Genomic DNA, 21,052 nt, shown 5'->3' on the forward strand with positions numbered 1-21,052 from the left:
AGATCTTGTCTCAAGATTAAAAAAAAAAAAAAAAAAAAAAACAGGGCTGGAGATGTAGGTCAGTGGCAGAGTGCCCCTAAGTTTAATCCCCAGTTCCAAAAACCAAAAAAAATATTGATTAATTATTGCATTAACATTAAAAATTCAAAAGATACAATAGACTCTATAGAAGAAAGTCCCAGTTACTTTCCCTGAAGGCAACTGATGGGGTGAGTTTCTTGGATTTTTAATTGGAGATACTTTCACAAATGTACAAAAAATACAAATGTTTCTTTTACCCAAACAGTAGGATATTATACATACTGTTTTATATTTAATTAGTTATCTCTGAGCTTATTCTGTATTAGTTCATAAAGAACATCTATGACTGCATGATATTCCATCATATGGATATAACAATTTAATGTGATTCCTACTGATGACCATTTAAGATTTTTTTCCAACGTGTTATTACAAAAAGGAGTTTTAAATTTTTTTTTTTTTTTTTTTTTTTTGGTGGTGCTGGGGATTGAACCCAGGGTCTTATGCATTCAAGGTAAGCACTCTACCAACTGAGCTATATCCCAGCCCCAGGAGTTAAAAATTTTAGGTGTATGTAAAATTTTTAAAAAATATCTTTATTTTGAGACAGGGTTTCCCTAAGATTCTTAGGGCCTTGCCAAGTTACTGAGGCTGGCTTTGAACTTGCAATCCTCCTGTCTCAGCCTCCTGAGCCACTGAGATTACAGGCATGTGCCACCTTACCTGACAGATGTATTTAAATGTTGATAGATCTTGCCAAATTGTCTTCTATAGAGGTTGTACCAATTTATATCTCCATGAGCAATGTAGGAGAGGATTTTTTTTTTACTCCTATCCTTGTCAACACATTATCAAATTTTTTAATCTCTGCCAGTCTATTAGAGAAAAATGATACGTTACCTACTTTTGTTTTGCACTTCTGAGTGTGGCAGAGACAAAACTATATGCATAGCATAGATTTTTTTCCCCTGGACATAACAGCTTTGTTTTCCAAGGTCTCATACATTTAGATAGGGGTCATATCATATTCTTGCCAATAAAATGGGAGCAGAAGTAGCATATTACTTCCCCTCCAAAGCTCTCAAGAGTTGGTATATCTCCACACTTCCCACAACTTTGGAGGAGGCCAGTGATCCAGACAGTATAGATGAAGAAAGCTACTTAACCACTATCAAATGCACAAATGAGAAGAAGATAATGACTGTGCTAAGCTATTGTTAGCTGTTTTGTTCATATGACAGGATTGCCTAGCTCAACCCTGACTGATAAAGTTGGGCATCAATTAACATCTTAAAATAATTTATTAGACTTTTTTATGAATCTGTTTACCAGGGACCTTTTGTTATCTCTATTTTCCATCAGTGAATGAATTCTTCTCCCCTTAAGCATCATACTATATTCTAACTGCTAGCTCATTTCTGCTATGCGTCATCATTTTTCTGCTTAAAAGATTTTTAAAATAACAAAATTTCAGCTGTTCATTTTAGTCTTTTTTTTTTCCTCCCAGTGCTGGAAATTGAACCCAGGGCTTTGAACAGGCTAGGCAAGTGCTCTGTCTCTGAGCTACATCCCCAATCTCAGGTTATCTTTTTTAATTCTAAGCCCTGATTCTATCTCTAACTTTAAAATTCCTAAACCAAATTAGTAGGTCTATTGCATCAGTCTGGCTGACTAGATCTGGCTACAACTCTCAAATCTCAGTGGCTTAAATTAATAAAGGTTTGTTTCTTGTTCATATTACATATTTATTGAGGGTTGGTCATTGTCCTTACTCCAGAAACCAAGCTGTTTCGGGAAGCTATCATCTGGAATATTGCCAGATGTCTAGGGCAAAAGACAAAGAAAGCCTGGTGCAATTCACTTTAGAAGATTGTCTATTCACAGGGTGGAGAAGTGAAATCTTTACCAAGTACCTGGGAGAAGACAACCAAATGTTTGTGAATGACTCCAATAACTGATACAAAGTAACCCATTGATTTTCTTTTTGTCTTTTTTTTTTTTTTTTTTTTTAACCAGGGATTGAATCCAGGGTCTATGAGCTACATTCCTAGCCCTTTTAATATTTAGAGAGAGGGTCTCACTAAGTTTAAGTTGCTTAGGGCCTTGCTAAGTTGCTGAAGCTGACTTTGAACTCACAATCCAAGCCGCTGGGGTTACAGGCGTACACCACCACGCCCAGCTCTTTTTATCTTTGCACACACTTGAGGAATTATGAAGAACAGCTGGCAGAAGGAGCTAGTACACACTCCATATTAGAAGAAAGAAGTATTTTATTACTAACATTGCTTAGACTTGCTAGCTATGGTGGAGGTAAAAACAAATATATTGATGGTTTTTGTTGTTCTTAAATTCTCTACAGATCATTCAACACCTTATTTAATTGATTCATTTGGCAAAATACGGTCATCTGCACACTATCTACACATGACTCTGTAAAAAATTCATGTGATATTTTTTTTATGTGACCTGGTTCCTTTCCTGAGAACCACATAAATGTTCACTAAAAAATACTTTAGATTCTCATTGCACAGTATGATAGCCACTAGCCACTAGTAATGATTTAGAATTGAAATGTCAGTTCTTCAGATACAAATACATTCTTTTTTTTTTTTTTTTTTTTTTTTTTTTTGGTACCAAGGATTAAACCCAGGGGTGCTTAACCACTGAGATACATCCCTAGCCCTTTTTTATTTTTTATTTTGAGACAGAATCTCACCAAGTTGCTTAGGGGCTCATTAGGGCCTCCTAAATTGGTGAGGCTGGCTTGGAATTTGCAATTCTCCTGCCTCAGCCTCCCAAGCTGCTGGCATGTACCACTGCACACAGGCTTTTTTTTTTTTTTTCCCCCTAACTCTATATCCAATTTTGAGTCATTTTTTTAGCATAAGGAGAGTCAGGCCAGACATGGTGGTGCATGCCTGTAATCCCAGCAACTCAGGAGGCTGAGGTAGGAGGATTGCAAACTCAAGGCCAGCCTTCCAGCCTTTTTTTTTTAAATAGTAGTTTTAGGGATCAAAACAGGGTTTTACACATGCTAAGCAAGCGCTCCAACACTGATCTACATCTTCAGTCCTGTCACACTATACTTCAAGAGCTTAATGATTATATTGGCTATCATATTGGTCAGCAGAGAAAACTTCTGGACCACTATAGAAAGTTCTATTGCTGATTTAAAACCTTGAAATTTTTTCTCCTTTATTTTGCAGGAGATAGAGATGAGGCATATGAAATCTGTTTTTACCATGTGTAGATTTCATATCAAATTTATATTTCTTGCTATAAATTTTTTCCCCTTTTTTTCTGGTTGATAATTGGATTTCTAGAAGTCTTTGACAATAGTACAAACTATACAAACAGTACAAATTACAAGAGGAGGAACCACTATATCACCTTTCCAAGAACAAAGGTTTTAGTTTTCTTTAAAAAAAAAAAAAAACTTTAGTTTTCCATTGGCTCCAATTTGGCCTGCATCTTTTGCCAAATTGTTGGATCCTTGAAATCAATTTTATAAATATTCCTTATTCAGAGAAGAAACAATTCTTCAGATTTGTCCTGAAAGAGCCAAGCTGGCCTGCCATACCAGTAGTAAAGTGACATGCAGTCACAAGCTCTACTCTGACCACCAGCTACCCCACAGAGAATGATCCTAAGTGGAATTTATACCCAGCAACCCTCACTCCCTAGGCCCTTCCCCAAGTTCAGCTTCAGGAAGTTTAGTTAACGTGTATCTTGTTCATAGGCTTTAGCTATTTTTGTTTGTTTGGCAGTCCTGGGTATTGAACCCAGGGGTGCTCTACCACAGCTACATCCCCAGTCCTTTTTAAATTTTTTTGAGAGAGGGTCTCACTAAATTGGCCTTGAACTTGTGAACCTGCTGCCTTGGCCTCCTGAGTTAATGGGATTACAGGTGTGCACCACTATGCCCAGCATAGATTTTAATCATATTTATGCTGCAGGGAACATACACTTTCCAACATATTCTTTTTTTTTTTTTTTTGGTGCAAGGGATTAAACTCAGGGGTGCTCAACCACTGAGCCACATCCCCAGCCCTATTTTGTATTTTATTTAGATATAGGGTCTCACTGAGTTGCTTAGTGCCTCGCTTTTGTTGAGGCTAACTTTGAACTCTTGATTCTCCTGCCTCAGCCTCCCAGCCACTGGGAATATAGGCATGCACTACCACACCCAGCTAACCAACCTATACTTACATAGGAAATACAGACTGAAAATAGTGGCTATTTTCAGTGGAAACGTTGATCAAGTTTCTTTTAAAAATTCTGCTACAAAGTTACAACAGTTAGCCTATGCCTCATAAAGCATTCAAAAACATACTTTTGAATGAAGTAACTGCCACACACACTTTGCAACTCACTTTCAAATCCTGGTAAATGGGAACTTAAACCTCCAAAATTGATTAAATCATTTAATTACATGCCATGAGTGCCTGAACTCATTTGCTTGCAAATCTCATTGTCATTTAGAGAGAGATTCATTATTTATTTGGCAGTCCTGGTTAGTTTAGAAGGAATAATGGAGGGGTAATATAATTATCAGTCATCTAATCACTAAGTTTTTTTTTTTTTTTTTTTTTTGCTTTTTGGGTACTGGGAATTGAACTTGGGGTACTTTACCACTGGGCACTTTTACCTCTCCAGGACTTTTTATTTTGAGACAGGTTCTCCCTAAACTGTTCAGTCTGGCCTCAAACTTGCAATCCTCCTGCCTCAGCCTCCCTAGTAGCTGGAACGCCTCTGGCTTTGTCACAAAACTTCTTATTAGAGTGTAAACATAGTATTCAGGTTCTAGAGATTGGTGACTAACTAAACTAGGAAATTTCACTTATCCAAAAGGAACATACAAAAAAAAAAAAAAAAGATTTACACTAAGAACTCTGTTCATTGGCCCTGAGCTGGATTCTGTGGGTGAGGTCTGTTACAATCTAATGCAATCAACACATCCAGTATTAATACTGTGATTAGAATGAAAAATTTTTCAATGCCCCCTCCCCTTTTCAATGTAGCAGTTCTTTAATTTATTAATGATTAGTTTTTGTATCATGCAAAAATATACTAACTACTAAGTATATTTTCTCCTTTAAGTCCTCATTCAAATTTTTTTCTTCCCTCTGTGTGTGTGTGTGTGTGTGTGTGTGTTTTCCTAGGGACTGAACAAGTAGGGCCTTGCCCAGGCTAGGAAAGCCCTCTACCACTGAACTGCACCCCCAGCCCTTCTTCCCCCTTCTTAAAGTCAGTTTGTAAGAAGAGAATTGGAGCCTTACCCCCACCCCACACCCTTAAAGCAAATCAGTAACTAGGGAAAAGACCAAGAAGTGCCAATCCCAAAGACAGAAATCACCAGTGAAGATGTTGACTGCCACTTAAAAATGTTCCTAATAGCTGGGTGCCGTGGTGCATGCCTGTAATCCCAGTGACTCTGGAGGTTGAGGCAGGAGAATTGCAAGTTCAAAGCCAGCCTCAGCAACTTAATGAGGCCCTTAAACAACTTAGTGAGACACTGTCTCAAAATAAAAGATAAAAAGGGCTGGGGATGTGACCCATTGGTTAAGTGTCCCTGGTGTTCAATCCCTGGTTATATGTTCCTAATATAACCCCTCCTCAAGATATCATTGATTGTTTTTATATGATTTATAAAATCCTTCGAAGTTTTAAAAAAAAATTTTTTTTTTTGGTACCAGGAATTAAACTCAGGGGCACATGACCACTGAGCCACATCCCCAGCCCTATTTTGTATTTTATTTAGAGACATGATCTCACTGAGTTGTTTAGCACCTCGATTTTGCTGAGGCTGGCTTTGAACTCGCAATCCTCCTGCCTCAGCCTCCTGAGCCACTGAGATTATAGGTGTGCACCACTAGCTTTTTTCAATATTCTGAGCAACAACATTACAATTATTTCAGACTGGTACTCTTCCTACCATTACACTTAATGAATGTGTTAGACATTTATGAATGGGTTAGTCATTGCTTTTTTTTTTTTTAATAAAAATTTTATCTCAAGTTCCGTGGAGGTGGACAGTTGCCAAGTGTCAGCTGAACTAGTCAGGACTTTCCTGACTTTCTGGTCCTTTAGTGGTCGCTACCACCACCACATAATCTTCCTTGAAGACTCTGTATTGAAGCTGGGACCTGGAAAAATCCTTTGAAAAGGATTAGTAGAATCCTGCTAGGATCTAGAGGACAACAGGAAAGACAAAACTAGTCACTTTTCCATACAGATAACAAGATAAAGGCTCCAGGGGAATCTCTAAGGCATTAGGCAAATTTCTTACTCTCTTATACCTGTTTCCCCTCTTAAAAGGACAGGATGCTATGCTAGGCAAGGATTCTGGAGTCAGATCACCTGAGGTCAAATCCCTGCACTGCCATTTCCTAGCAGGAATTGTCTTGGACTAGTGGCTTCCAGTTTTTAAATCTAGGTTCTCTCATTTGTAAAATGAATACAATGAACCAGGGTTTTGTCAGTATTTTTCCAGACCTACCTGGGGAGGGAAAATACTCTTGAGAGTCTGGATGTCTAGCTCAGACTTCTTTGAGAGAAATATTTCTATAGTGGAACAAATGGAATCTGTTTGATGTTATGAATGAAATTTCACTTGTCGATTCCCTTTCCTCTAATGCTGGGCTTCTCCAAGTGACCGTTTAATTATTTGATCTCCCAACTGAACCAGGAATAGCTCTTTTTCTGCAGACCATCGATCTGGACTCCCAGTTTATATACTGCTGACATAAAATAGTCTTTATCTAACTACCATTAACTCTCATTACCCTCAGCCCCTACCCCAGTCTCTAATTAACTGATAGCATTAAGTTTCTAAATATGTAAATTGTATTTAACTCTCATATATGTTATATCTGACTTATACAGAACAAGAAAACCTGTTTCATCTTGAACATTACTCCAAAAAGATGTTCATACCAATATTTTTTCCCTAGAAAAGTGAGAATTGGAACTAATGCCATATATGGAAGCAAACTCCCAGTCAAGCATTTACAGGGTAGGGGTTTGTCACCCAAGGACTCTCAGGGGAACTAACAAGGGAAGGCGGAGGCTGGACAAGAAAGAAGCCAAGTCCAAGTGTGATTTCAGTCCAAGTCCTGCACAGAGCTGTTTCTGCCTGATCCCACAGGGAAACTGGAGCCGAAGAAACACTTCCAAGTTTGTACTAAATCATGGCAAGAAAACTGGTTTTTCATGTCATTGTGTCCTTCGGTCATGGGTAACGCCTGCCCTGGGATAATGCACCTGCTCCCAGGCACCTGCTCTAGGAGCAGACAAAGTCTCCAGTTGCTGAAGGGCTGTCCTGCCAGAGAGTCACCGGCACAGGCCATCAGGAACAAAAACACACAGAGATTGCACACGAGGCAAGACAGGAGCAGTAAAAGGTCCTTGCAATGTCATCGAATTGTCCTTACTTAGTTGGGGCTTTCTTCTGAAAGCATTTTCATTGTCACTACTTTCTTTGAAGCACAATAAAACCAGTGAATGACTGCACTATCTCGTCTCCTGTGTTTGGGACCTGTTCTTAAAACTTGGCCAGCTTTAGGGTAAATATTTAAATTGAATGTTTCATTGTGACATCATAAGACAATGTAACGTTTCAAAATAGATTTGGGACTACCGTGGGGACGTAATTTTTTACATGTGATTTTCTCTTCTATACAATGATTTTTAAATAATTAAATAGTATCATTTCTAGGCCATGGATGTTACAAATAGTCTTCTCACCTATCTTAAAATAAACGAATGTGGTTTTGTTTGTTTTGGGCACTGGGAATGGAACCCAGGAGTGCTCTCCCACTGAGCCTGTTTTGTCACCAGCCCTTTTTCTTTTTAATTTTGAGATAGAGTCTCTCTAAGTTGTCCAGGCTGACCTTCATCTTTCAATCCTCTTGCCTAAGCCTCCCAAGTGGCTGGGATTCCACACATGACAGTTACTTGAATTTCTCATAAAATTATTTAAGGGGATATTTAATACAAAAATTAAAATTAAAGCTATGTCTTAGATTACCTGTAAAATCATTTTTTATTTAAATGTGCAAACAATGTGTGCAACTGTCAAACATCTTAAACATAATGCTAATATATAAGGTATTTGGTTTTTTTAAATTACTGAACATTTGAAAATACAGAGAATCAAAAGTTATCTGAATTCCATCATTTGGAGAGAACCATGTTTTCATTTTGGTTTATTTTCTTCCATTCTCTTTCTTTTACTTATTTACCTTTTTTCTTTCTTTTTCTTTTTTTTTTTTTTATGATACTGGAGATTAAACCCAGGGCCCTTAATCACTGAGCCACATCCCAAGCCCTTTTTATTTTTTATTTTGAGACAGGGTCTCACTAAGTTGCTTAGAGCCTCACTAAGTTGCTGAGGTTGACTTTGAACTCATGATCCTCCTGCTTCAACTACTGGGATTACAGATGTGCACCACCATCTCAGCTTCTTCCATTCTCTTTCTTTCTCACTCTCTTTTCTTTTTTTCCTTTGTCCTGGGGATTGAACCCAGGGTCTCTCTACCAATAAACTACTTCCCCAGCCCTTTTTACTTTATGCTAAGACAGGGGCTCATTAAATTGCTGAGACTGGCCTCAAACTTGATCCTTCAGCCTCAGTCTCCTGAGTTGTGCATGCCACCACTTCTGAACACACACACACACACACACACACACACACACACACACACATATATATATATATATATATATATATATATTTTTTTTTTAAGTATAAAAGGTAGAGATGAGCAAGTGTGGTGGCACATGCCTGTAATCCCAGTGGCTCATCAGGAGGTTGAGGCAGGAGGATCGTAAATTCAAAGTTAGTTTCAATAAAAGTGAGGCGCTAAGCAACTGAGTGAGACCCTGTCTCTAAATAAAATACAAAATAGGGCTGGGGATGTAGCTCAGTGGTCAAGTGCCCCTGAGTTCAATCCTTCAATCCCCAGTATCACTCCCATCCCCCCCCCAAAAAAAAAAAAAAAAAAAAGAAAGAAAAAGGTATAAGATCCTTTCAGTTTTTCGTAATGGTGGAATGAGTAATTTGTGAAGCAGGTAATCTGACAGATTCTCTCTGAAGACAACTAGATAGGAGATCAAATGATACGTGTGTATGTCATGTATGTCAAGTTGGCTTGAAGGCATGGGGGAGCTAATGAGCAGTGAAGGTTTGCAGAAGCCACGTCAGGGGGAACATGGGGAATCTTGACAGGGCTTGCCTTCAGGGCTGCTTCATCCTGGCCAGTATTTGCTGATTTTGAAAGGCTGAGAAGGCTGAGCAACCCTGACAGCCTCAAGGGTTCAATGAGTAAAACATAGAGAACAGGTCACCAAGCAGTCCACAGGGACAGACCCTCTGCGCTTTGAGTCAGATCCCCTGCCATCTATTAGTAAAGCAGCAAGAGGAAGTTTTCTGAAATTGGCAGACCAGGTACTCCTGCTCAAAACCCTGCAGTGACTTTCAACTTCATAGTAAAAGATAAAGTAAGGGGGGAAAAAAGAAGACAGCTTACAAAATTACTGTCCTATCAGGTTTTTTTTTTTTTTTTTTTTTTTTAGGGGGGGTGAAAGATCCCAACATCCCCTTTTCATAATAGAAATATATATTGTCCTTATTGCAAAATGAAATTTATAGATAATAACTAGGGGGCTGGGGCTATAGCTCAGCGGTAGAGTGCTTGCCTAGCACATGTGAGGCCCTGGGTTCAATCCTCAGCACCATATACAAATGAATAAATAGAATAAAGGTATTTTAAAAAAAAAAAAAAAGATAATAACTAATCTACAAATAAAATTGTGGAAAAGTTAATGAGATGTTCAAACTAATATAAGGAAGAAGAAAAGTAATCTGTAATAAAACAACATGTATTCCTGGATACAATGAGATCAAAGATCGGGCCTGCCTGTAATCCCAGCAGCAGAGAGGTTGAGGCAGAAGCAAAGCCAGCTTCAGCAATTTAGCAAGGCCCTAGCAATTTAGAAAGATTATATATATAAATGGGCTGGGGATGTGTCTCTGAGTTCAATTCCCAGTACTCCCCCGAAAAAAAGATGAGATCAGAGCATATAATGTGTTATAAGATGGTGTTTATACCTGTAGGCAGAATGGCTGTGAACCCAGTCTAATACAGCTACGTGTGCCACCAGTATGCCATAAGAAGGGTTCCCATCAGTGACCTGGTATCTGATATGGTTAAAAACTCTTAGGAAAGTTTCAAACAAAACAATTTTCCTTTAATCGCAAGGTAATTGCACTTCTATATAATACAGGCTGCATTAAAACTGTGCAACAAGCACATTGTGTTTCTATGTGTAATGAAGCTATGTTCGAGCCTCAGATAATATAATTTTCTGGCAAGACATTTAAGTCTTGCTGAACCCAGGACAATTCCCCATCCAGTAAGACTACCCCATGTAGTACTTCTGGTGTCCCTGGACCCTATACACAAAATGCTATAACTCTCCCTCGTGTCATTGTGGCAATCAAAGGGCTCGGGAGATTGAGGCAGGAGGCAGGAGGATCTCAAGTTCAAGGCCAGCCTCAGCAACAGTGAGGCGCTAAGCAACTCAGTGAGACCCTGTCTCTAAATAAAATACAAAATAGGGCTGGGGATGTGGCTCAGTGGTTGAGTGTCCCTGAGTTCAATTCCCAGTACCCACCATCCCCCTGCCAAAAAAAAAAAAAAAACAACCATCACTCCCATCAATCTGCCAAGTGCCCCTGACATGGAGGAATCACACGCTGCCTTTGAGAATCACTCCTTTAGGGACGTAGGGAGTTGTTCCCTCCTGGATCTCATCTCCTGGCTTTTGCCTGTGCAGCCTCATGATTCCTCAGATCTGATCAAGCCTGCTTTAGGATCTCTGCCATGGCTGTTCCACCTGAATGCTCTTCTCCCACATGTGGCTACAGTTCATTCCCCACCTCCTTCAGGTCCTTGCTCAAACATTGCCACCTGGGTGAGAACTTCCCAGGCCCTTTATTTGAAATTTAATATTCCTCATTGGCATTTCCTCCTCCCCCTTCCCTGCTTAATTTTTCTCCTTGGCATCACATCTGACATTCTCTGTTTTACTTATTTTTTCTAACCACCTCCACCTCTAGAGGCTTCAGATGTAATATGATAAGGTTTCCTGTCTTGACTGCTAAGCTCCATAAATCTCAGCAGAAGAAAGGAAAGGGAAAGGAGCGTTTCAGGAAGTAGCAAAGGGTCTTCAGACCCAAATTCATCTTCCATCCTTAAACCATCCGATGGGTTGCACATTGATTGTCAGTTCTTGGCCCCAAAGAGTGTCCCCCTTTCCTTTTTGGTTACTGGGCAGGGTCAGGGTGTTCAATCAGGTGATGATGCTTATGGTACCAGGATCTGCCCATGGCTTTTGAAGTCTTCATGAATGGAGAGGGTAATTTTGAAAAGCAGGGTAGGCAAGAACCTCTGTAAACGATATTACCCCAAAGTCAATTGACTACAGAGGAGCAGAGCATAGAACTCTGGACTCTCTTTCTAATAAGATGCATTTATGACCCTAGAAAATCGCAACTGAATGGCAGGGTCAGAAGCAATTATAGACATGGTGGAATCTGCCAGGAATGTTTTGAGTGAGTCACAGGAGGTAGCCTCTATTTAATTTTTTATTTTTTACAGTACTAGGGATTGAACCCAGGAGTGCTCTACCACTAAGCTACATCCCCAGCCCTTTTTATTTTTTCTTTTGAGACAGGGTCTTTCTAAGTTGCTGAGACTGGCCTCAAACCTGTGATCCTCATGGGATTACAGTCATGTGCTACTGTGCCCGACAGAGGGCAGTCTTTATTTTTTTCAGAAGGCCGACTTTAAACCATAGTTATTGGAACAGTGCCTAGAAAATAGGGCTCAATAAAAGGAGATTCAACCAAGATAATACACTATGAAATTCCAGTCATTTGCATAAGTTGCATAAATGAGGTATAGAGGTTCCTATCTTAACCTAAAATTTCATGACTTGGAGTGAAGTTCCTTAAAAAAAAAAAAAATCCACATAAGAACTGCATATTATTACCTTCCACAAAACAACTTCTATAGTTTTAGAAAAAAAGCTAGTGGAGAAGATCTCTTCTTCCAAAATTTATGCTGGAATTCAGTAATGTGAATGTTAGTATCATTACACCCTAAATATCTGTGGTAGGCAGAATAATAGCCCCAATTACAACCATATGTTATTACCTGAAACCTGTGAGACTACTAGGTTACAGAACAAATGGAAAACACAAGTTAGAGATGGCGTTAAGGGGATGGGGCTGTAGCTCAGTGGCAGAGCACTTGCCTAGCACGTGTGAGGCACTGAGTTTGATTCTTAGCACCACATAAGAATAAACAAATAAAGGCATTCTGTCCATCTACAACTACAAAAAAAAAAAAAAAAGAAAAAAGAAAGAAAGAAAGAAAAAAAAAGAAAGAAAGAATTAAGGGATGGCATTAAGGTTGCTATCAGCTGTCTTGTAGATGGGGAGATTTCTCATGGGCCCAACATAATCGCAATGTCCTTTAAATATAGAAAAGAAAACAGAAGACCATGAGAGCCAGAGAGACGGCAAGGTGACGTGGTCTCAGCCTGACATTGCTAGCTTTGAAGCAGGGAGGACCAGGAGCATGCGCAGCCCAGCCATAAATGTGGGCAAAGGTGAGAAAACAGGCTCTTCCCATGGTCTCCAGGAAGAAACACATCTGCTGACACCTGGATTCCTGTCCAGGGAGACCTGGGTGGGACTTCTGACCTACAGAACTCTGAGGTCATAAATCCATACTGCAATCAGTCACTAGGTGTGCTAAGACAACAATAGGAGACAAATTCAATATCGTTCTGCTGTTTGCGTTAGTCACCATCTGACACAGAGAAGTTATTCTCCGTTTCACCCCACACCCCCAGAACTTCTCCCTGTGGCCAGTTTTTTTCTGAATCATTCTATGCTGGTGGTTCTCAATGCAGGGGGAGGAAGGGTTTGGGCTCTTAGGGGACATTTTTGGCCATGTCTGGAGAACTTTGTTTGTCATAACTGGGAGGTGTGAGTGTGATATCTGCTGGGTAGAGGCTGGGAACGCTGATAAGCATTCTACAAGGTACATGTCAGCTCCCAAAAGCAAAGAATTTTCTAGCCCCAAATGGCAATAGCATCATTGATGGAGAAACCCCATTTACTCAAATACCAGTTTAGGTAACTCCTGAGTTAGACGTTGAGGGCATGTATGCAAGGAATTCCTGTACCGGCTCCCTCTGCCCCACCCCCGCCTTTTTTTTTTTGGTCCTGCTTTCTTCCTACTATGAATTCTCAAAGGAGGTGTTATGTTTAGATGTGGTGTCACCCAAAAGCTCATGGGGTGCGACAATGCAAGAAAGGTGTGGAGGAGAAATGATTGGGTGATAGCCTTAACATAACCAGTGAATCAATCCCTGATGGGATTAACTGAGTGTAACTGGAGGCAGGTGGATGTGTCTGGAAGAAGTGGTTAATTGGGGGGTGTGGCTTTGGGATATATATTTGTATCTGGAGAGTGGAGTCTCTCTCCCTCTCCCCCTCCCCCTCCCCTCCCCCCCTCTCTCCCCCTCTCTCCTCCCCCTTCTCTCTCTCCCCCTCCTTCCCCCCCTTCCTGATCATCTGTGAGCTGGTTCCCTCTACCACACTTTTCAGCCAGGATGTTCTGCCTCACCTGGAGCCCTGAGGAATGGAGCCTGCCATCTCTTGGACTAAGACCTCTGAAACTGTGAGCCCTCAAATACACTTTTGCTCCCTTTAAAATTGTTCTGGTTAGATCTTCTAGTCACAACAGCAAAAAAAAGCTGACTAGAACAGGAGGGAATATATCCCCTGAGGAGGCAAAAATTGGTTCTTGGGGAGTGTCTTAGTTCAGCTCCTGTAAAAAATTACCGTAGACTGGGTACCTTAAAAAAGATTTATTTTCACAGTCCTTGCATCTGGGATGTCCAAGATCTAAGTGTCTGGTGAGAGCCCAATCCCTGCTTTTGCAGATGACATCTTCTAGCTATTTCCTCACATGGCAGAGAGCGGATTCTTAAGTCTCCTTTAAGAGCACTCATCCAAGTCATGACCTCCTTACTCCCCAAAGCCCCACCCCTGATATGGGGGCATGAGGATTTTAATATATGCATTTTAGGGAGGGACACAAAAATTTACTCCATAGCAAGGTGGGGGTAAAAAACTTAGATATTACAATGGTTTGTGGCCCTCTAAAGTTCATCTTCACCTGAGGAACTCTTTTTTTTTTTTTCCAGTACTACTGGGGATTGAACTCAGGGGCCTTTAACCACTAGCCACATCCACAGCCCCTTTTTATTTTTTATTTTGAGACAGGGCCTAGCTCAGTTGCTGAGACTGGTTTTGAACTTGTGATCCTCCTGCCTCTGCCTCTTGAGTCACTGAGATTACAGGTGTGCACCACTGCACCTGGCTCCTTACCCTGATGAAATCTTATTCCTCAGTATTAATTTCTCCCATTAAATTTCTTTATATTATATTTATTTTTTCCTTAGGTGAATGACAATGACAATTTTTTAAAAGGTTAAGAAGAACTGCTTTCACCAAAGTGTGAAATTAATCCCTTCCAAAGATGATTATTTTCTTCTGACCTTTTTCTTTTTTTTAATATTTATTTTTTAGTTGGACACAATACCTTTATTTTATTTATTTATTTTTATGTGGTGCTGAGGATTGAACCCAGGGCCTTGTACATGCTAGGCGAGCGTTATACTGCTGAGCCACATCCCCAGCCCCTTTCTGACTTTTTTCTTTAAGGGGAAATTACCTAGAATCTGTAAGAGTGTTTGTGTTGTTTAGTTGAGTGACAAACAAAGAGCATTAATGTGTAAATTCATTTTAAATTTGCATGCTTATGAATTTTTTAAAATGTACATAAAGACAGATGTACAAAGTTACTGTTCAACTGCTAACATCTAGTTGAAGACATTTGGTTCTGTCTTTAACTCTTCCTTCAGGTTTCTTATTTTTAAAAAAAAAATTTAATTGCTTTTATTTTTTAAATACAGCAGAATGCTTCACAATTCTTACTACACATATAGAACACAATTTTTCATATCTCTGTATATAAAGTATGTTCACACCAATTCATGTCTTCATATATGTACTTTGGATTCCTCCATCATTGCTAACCCCCTGCCCCATCCCTTCCCCTCCCACCCCTCTGCCCTATCTAGAGTTCATCAATTCCTCCCATGCTCCCTCTCCCTACCCCACTATGAATCAGCCTCCTTATATCAGAGAAAACATTTGCCATTTGTTTTATTGGGATTGGCTAACTTCACTTAGCATTATCTTCTCCAACTGCATCCGTTTACCTGCAAATGCCATGAGTTTATTCTCTTTTATTGCTGAGTAATATTCCATTGTGTATATATACCACAGCTTTTTTAATCCATTCATCTACTGAAGGGCATTTAGGTTGGTTCCACAGTTTAGCTATTGTGAATTGTGCTGCTATAAACATTGATGTGGCTGTGTCCCTGTAGTATGCTGTTTTTAAGTCTTTTGGGTATAGACCGAGGAGAGGGATAGCTGGGTCAAATGGTGGTTCTATTCCAAATTTTCTAAGGAGTCTAAATACTGCTTTCCATATTGGCTGCACCAATTTGCAGTCCCACCAGCAATGTATGAGTGTACCTTTTCCCCCACATCCTTGCCAACACTTATTGTTGTTTGTCTTCATAATAGCTGCCATTCTGACTGGAATGAGATGAAATCTTAGAGTAATTTTGATTTACGTTTCTCTAATTGCTAGAGGTGATGAACATTTTTTCATATATCTGTTAATTGATTGAATATCCTCTTCTGAGAAGTGTCTGTTCATGTCCTTGGCCCATTTATTGATTGGGTTATTTGTTTTTTTGGTGTTTAGCTTTTTGAGTTCTTCCTTCACGTTTCTTAAGTCATAAATTTGAAGAAGTTCATAAATTTGAAGAACGGTTTCATGAGACGGCCAGCACCTCACAAGGGTAATTTCTTCTGCCCAGGAGGGGATAAGCCACCTGAGAAAATAGAGTCTGAAGTAATTAGTGAAGAAATAAAAGACAGAGTCAAAGAATAGGTTTTATTTTTTTTAAATTAATTTATTCATTTGTTCTAATTTGTTATACATGACAGCAGAATGCATTTCAATTCATAGTATACAAATGGAGCATAATTTTTCATTTCTCTGGTTGTACACAAAGTAGAGTAGAGTCACGCCTTTCATGTCTTCATACATGTTCCTAGGGTAATGATGTCCATCTCATTCCACCATCTTTCCTACCCCCATGCTCCCTCCCTTCCCCTTCCTCCCTTTTGCCCTATACAAAGGTCCTCCATTCCTCCCATGCTCCCCTCAACTCCCATTATAGATCAGCATTCACCTATCAGAGAATACATTCAGCCTTTGGTTTTTTGGTATTGGCTTACTTTACTTAGCATGACATTCTCCAACTCCATTCATTTACCTGCAAACACCATGATTTTATTCTCTTTTAATGCTGAGTAATATTCCATTTTGTATATTTACCACAGTTTCTTTATCCATTCATCTATTGAAGGGCATTTAGGTTGGTTCCACAATTTAGCTATTGTGAATTGTAATGTTGTAAACATTGATGTGGCTGTGTCCCAGTAGTATGCTATTTTTAGGTCCTTTGGGTATAAACCGAGGAGTGGGATAGCTGGGTCAAATGGTGGTTCCATTCCCAGTTTTCCTTTTTTTAAAATTAACTAATTAAATAATTTTATTTTATTTTTATTTATTCTAATTTGTTATATATGACAGCAGAATGCATTTCAATTCATATTACACATACAGAGCACAAGTTTTCATATCTCTAGTTGTACACAAAGTAGGTTTTAAAGCAGAGCACCTGATAGGTCCAGCTCACACAGAAACTGAGCTGAACAACTTAGAAAATGGCTCTGGTGGTTTTATTTAAGGGGGGTACATCAAAGGCAGGGATAAGGTTTCAGGGGTGGAGTCTTGCTTCATGATGTCTTTTAGTCAACAGGTTGATTGGCATCTTGGCAGGCTACACCCATCTCTGAGAGGTTGTATGGCTAGGTGGCTGCAGCAGATCACCCTATCTCTGGCGCTCTGTGGGACCTGACAGAGCTGAATAGGACTGATGTATCTGGGTGATCTTGCCAGCAGGATTGCCACTGGAAGTTTCCAAATACCTGATTTTCCTATTCAAAGGACTTCCATGCTGAATTGGTCCACATATAGTCTACAGATGGCTCTTGTCAGAAGGGATCTGATAGTAGGCTGTAGTCGTGACCATATAATCACTAATGCTAGAAATTCTAACAGAACATTTTTAGTTTTACTCAAATAATGCTTCCTTTTTCTGCTAAGCAATACATATAGAGGGTTTACATAGCCAGGCTCCATTGGACATGCCTGTAATCCCAGCAACTCGGGAGGCTGAGGCAGGAGGAGCACAAGTTCAAAGCAAACCTCAGCCATTTATGGAGGCCATAAGCAACTCAGCAAGATCCTGTCTCTCTAAATGAAATACAAAAGAAAGAAAAAAGAAAAAAAAGAAATGAAGATGCGGCTTAGTGGTTAAATGCCCTGTGTTCAATCCCAGTACCTTGGTACATATCAATAACCTAATCAATATTTCTTTGAGAATGAAATTTTGGGGCCTTTGCGAATTTGCTGAGATTATAGCTCAGTGGCAGAGTATTTGCTCAGCATTGTGAGGCTATGGATTCAAGCTCTGGCACTGTTAAAAATAAATAAAAACAATAAATAAAATTAACATTATTTGTTTATGGTGCTGAGGCTCAAACCCAGGGCTTTGAACACACAAAGCACATATTGTACCACTGAGCCTCAAGCCTAACCCCCAAATGTACTAAACTATAAATTGCATATTATAAATGTTATCAATGCTTAAGAGATTTTTCTCAATATAGCTCATTAAAGAATGACACGGTTATAAACTGAACTTATATTATATAAGTCTACAAGAAATGGGGAAGGTATGTGTTTATGATTTGTTCCTTCCTTCCTTCATCACACATATGCAGAACATTTCTTTCTCTTCTCACAAAGAAAACTTGAACATCTCACCTTTCCTTACCCTCAAACAAACCCTTCCAATAAACCAAAGCCAAACATCCAGAAAAATCATTTCCTTATGTTTTGTCAGAGGTATGAAGAAAGAAGCATGCATTTTAGGCAGCTGTGGGACATGCTGTCATAATGACATGTCCCTTGTGATACTGGGTCTTTGAATGATTAAAATGATTCTTCGTCTATTTGAATGATGTCACTCTGTTGCTGTTCCTCTGACTATTTTGCTTTTAGACTGCAAATGTGTTAAAAATTTAAGTCCCAGATTGAACTTTTATTTATGCTGAGCTCAGCCCTGTGGATTGCCTCATTATACAGTGCCTGCAGGGGTGGCACTTCTGGGCATGCAGCCAGCACTCCTGGGTCAGCAGGAACTATTTCGGCTCAATTTAGAAAGCAAAAGAAAGGGATCTGGTTGACCTACAAGCGCCAACTCTGCAAGAATGATTGTTCACCACGATGGTGATTATTCACAGCTTGCCCATCTTCCTGAGAAAATAAAACCTTCTTCAGGGACTTTCCCCCTCCTCTAAATGAAAGAATCCATTCTTGGTTTCTTGTAAAAATAAAAAAAAAATACTTTTTACAGAATATCAGAAGACTTCTTATCCGGTCAATTTTTAAAAATTTGTAGAAGATTGTTTGAGGGATCCATGCAATAACTTATTTTTTTACATCCTAAAAGAATGACAAGGTAAAACTGTACAGATGGATTCACCAGGAACCCCCTCTAATCTCATTCACTCCCTCTTTCCCTTTGTTCCTTGAAAATGATCTTAAGGATTGCTCAGTTCTTCAGGCTGTCCCCAACATGTTACATAATGACCATGACCTCTGTGGAATTGGCATTCCAAGAGGTTGGAATTTAGCCCTTCTACTGATTACCAGATCTTTTCCATAGGTGAGTCCATAATCTAGCTATGAGTCTTGCTTCTCCTTTCCTCATTTTACTTGAGTGACTTTGGTGTCTATTTGTTCTCTATTGCTGCCATAACAAGTTACCAAAAAGTAAGTGGCATCATGCAACTCAAACATAAAGATTTTACAGTCCTGGAGGACAGAAGTCCTGAAGGAGGTCTCACTGGGCTAAAATTAAGTGGGCAGGGCTTCAACCCTAAGAGAGGCCACAGGGGAGAATTTCTGTCTTGTCTTCTCCGGCTTCTAGAGGAGCCCACGTTCCTTGGCTCATGCCCCCTTCCATTTGAAATCCAGTGATGGCTGGTTTAGCCATTCTCAGGATGCTTCCTGCTGATACTGACCTGCTTCCCTCTTCTACAACTAGAGAAGGTTTGTGATGACATGGGGCCCTCTTCGCTAATACCGGATAATCTCTTTAAGGTTAGTGTTAGGTCCTTAGGCCAAAGTAAGTCCATTTTGAGAATCAGCACCTGCCCACCCAGGCATGACCTTCCTGTTAGGCCCACCCCCAAAGACTCCCTGAGTACTGAAACTGTAGGAAAGACCCCCAATAACAATCACAGGGCCAGATGGGTTATTTTTTAACTAATCCATTTTATGTGACTATATAGTTAAGAAGTTTATTTATTTTTTTCCCCAGCAGAAGGGCAGCCTGCAGATATTCTCTGTCAATAAACCTTTGCTTGAACTTAGAGATGTGTCTCTCATAGATATTAGCATCAGCTACCCTGAAAGTGAAGCAGCAGTGGAAGTGTCATCAGGAGAGTGAAAGGAGATAATGTTGGGGATGAGAAAGGGCCAGCCTCGTGGAACGTTCTAAGCTGCAGTAAAGACCTGGGATTTTATGCTGTGTGAAATGAAGAGCTGTTGGAGGGTCTCAAGCCTAGAAGTGACATAATTTTATTTAAATTTCAAAAAGACCCCTACAACAGATTGTTGGGCATGAGTACTAGCAGAGACCAATGAAGAGGCTGTTGTCATTGTTGGAATGGAGAAAAATAATTTTATACAAGCAAAATCTTAGATGTCTTCCTTGGGAGAAAATTAACCAACTCAGCCACTAACAAGCCCAGCGGGAAGACTACCACATGATGGTCCTTCCCCTCATTACAAGACCTTGAATCCCAAAGGCCAGAGATTGTGACATCCCTTCATTCCTAGGGCTTAATATAGTGCCCGACATGGAGCAGGTACCAGAAAGGCTGAATGATGTACGTAAGTTGGCCATGGCTAGATATTTGGTCTTTTTTTTTTTTGGCTCAATAGTGCGTTAGCATGCTCATGCACTTTGTACTAATCCATTTAGATCTAAGGGATATTTATCACATTTTCATTAATTACATTAAAAAAAGAAGAAGAAGAAGAAAGGAACAGAAACCATCAGTCTTTATTTTCTTTTTCTTTTTTTCTCGTTGATTAAAAAAAAAAAATATATATATATATATATATATATATATATATATAGTAGTTGGACATAATACCTTTATTTATTTTTATGTGGTACTGAAGATCGAATCCAGGGCCTCACACGTAGTCGGTGAGCACTCTACCACTGAGCCACAACCCCAGCCGCTGATCTTGGTTTTAACTCTTATGACAAAAGATAATCAAGCCTCCTTCCTCCATACAATATTAGTATTGTTGATGTGTTTTCTCCTGTCTAGGATAGAAGAGGCCTCTATTACTTTACAACAAAATCTTCTTTTGGATGTTGGTGCTCTGGATTACCCTTAGATCAGGAACTGTCTTCTCAGTTCTGGCTCATACTGAGTTAAAAGCTGATTTAAATCTATCCTTGTTAGATGAAATCTTAGTTATTCTCCTAATTCTGGGTCAAATGTAAATCTTCTAAACAATAGGTTTTCTTCAGCCAGGAACCATGGTGCACCTGTAATCCCAACAACTCAGGAGGCAGAGGCCGGAAAGTCAAAAGTTTGAGGCTAGACTCAGCAACTTAGTGACACCAGGTTTGGAAAAAAAAAAAAAAAAGG

The sequence above is a fragment of the Marmota monax genome, unplaced genomic scaffold (assembly GCF_021218885.2).
Source record: "Marmota monax isolate L192 unplaced genomic scaffold, Marmota_monax_Labrador192_F-V1.1 WCK01_AAM20220418_F8-fsc00152, whole genome shotgun sequence".
Lineage (NCBI taxonomy): Eukaryota > Metazoa > Chordata > Mammalia > Rodentia > Sciuridae > Marmota > Marmota monax.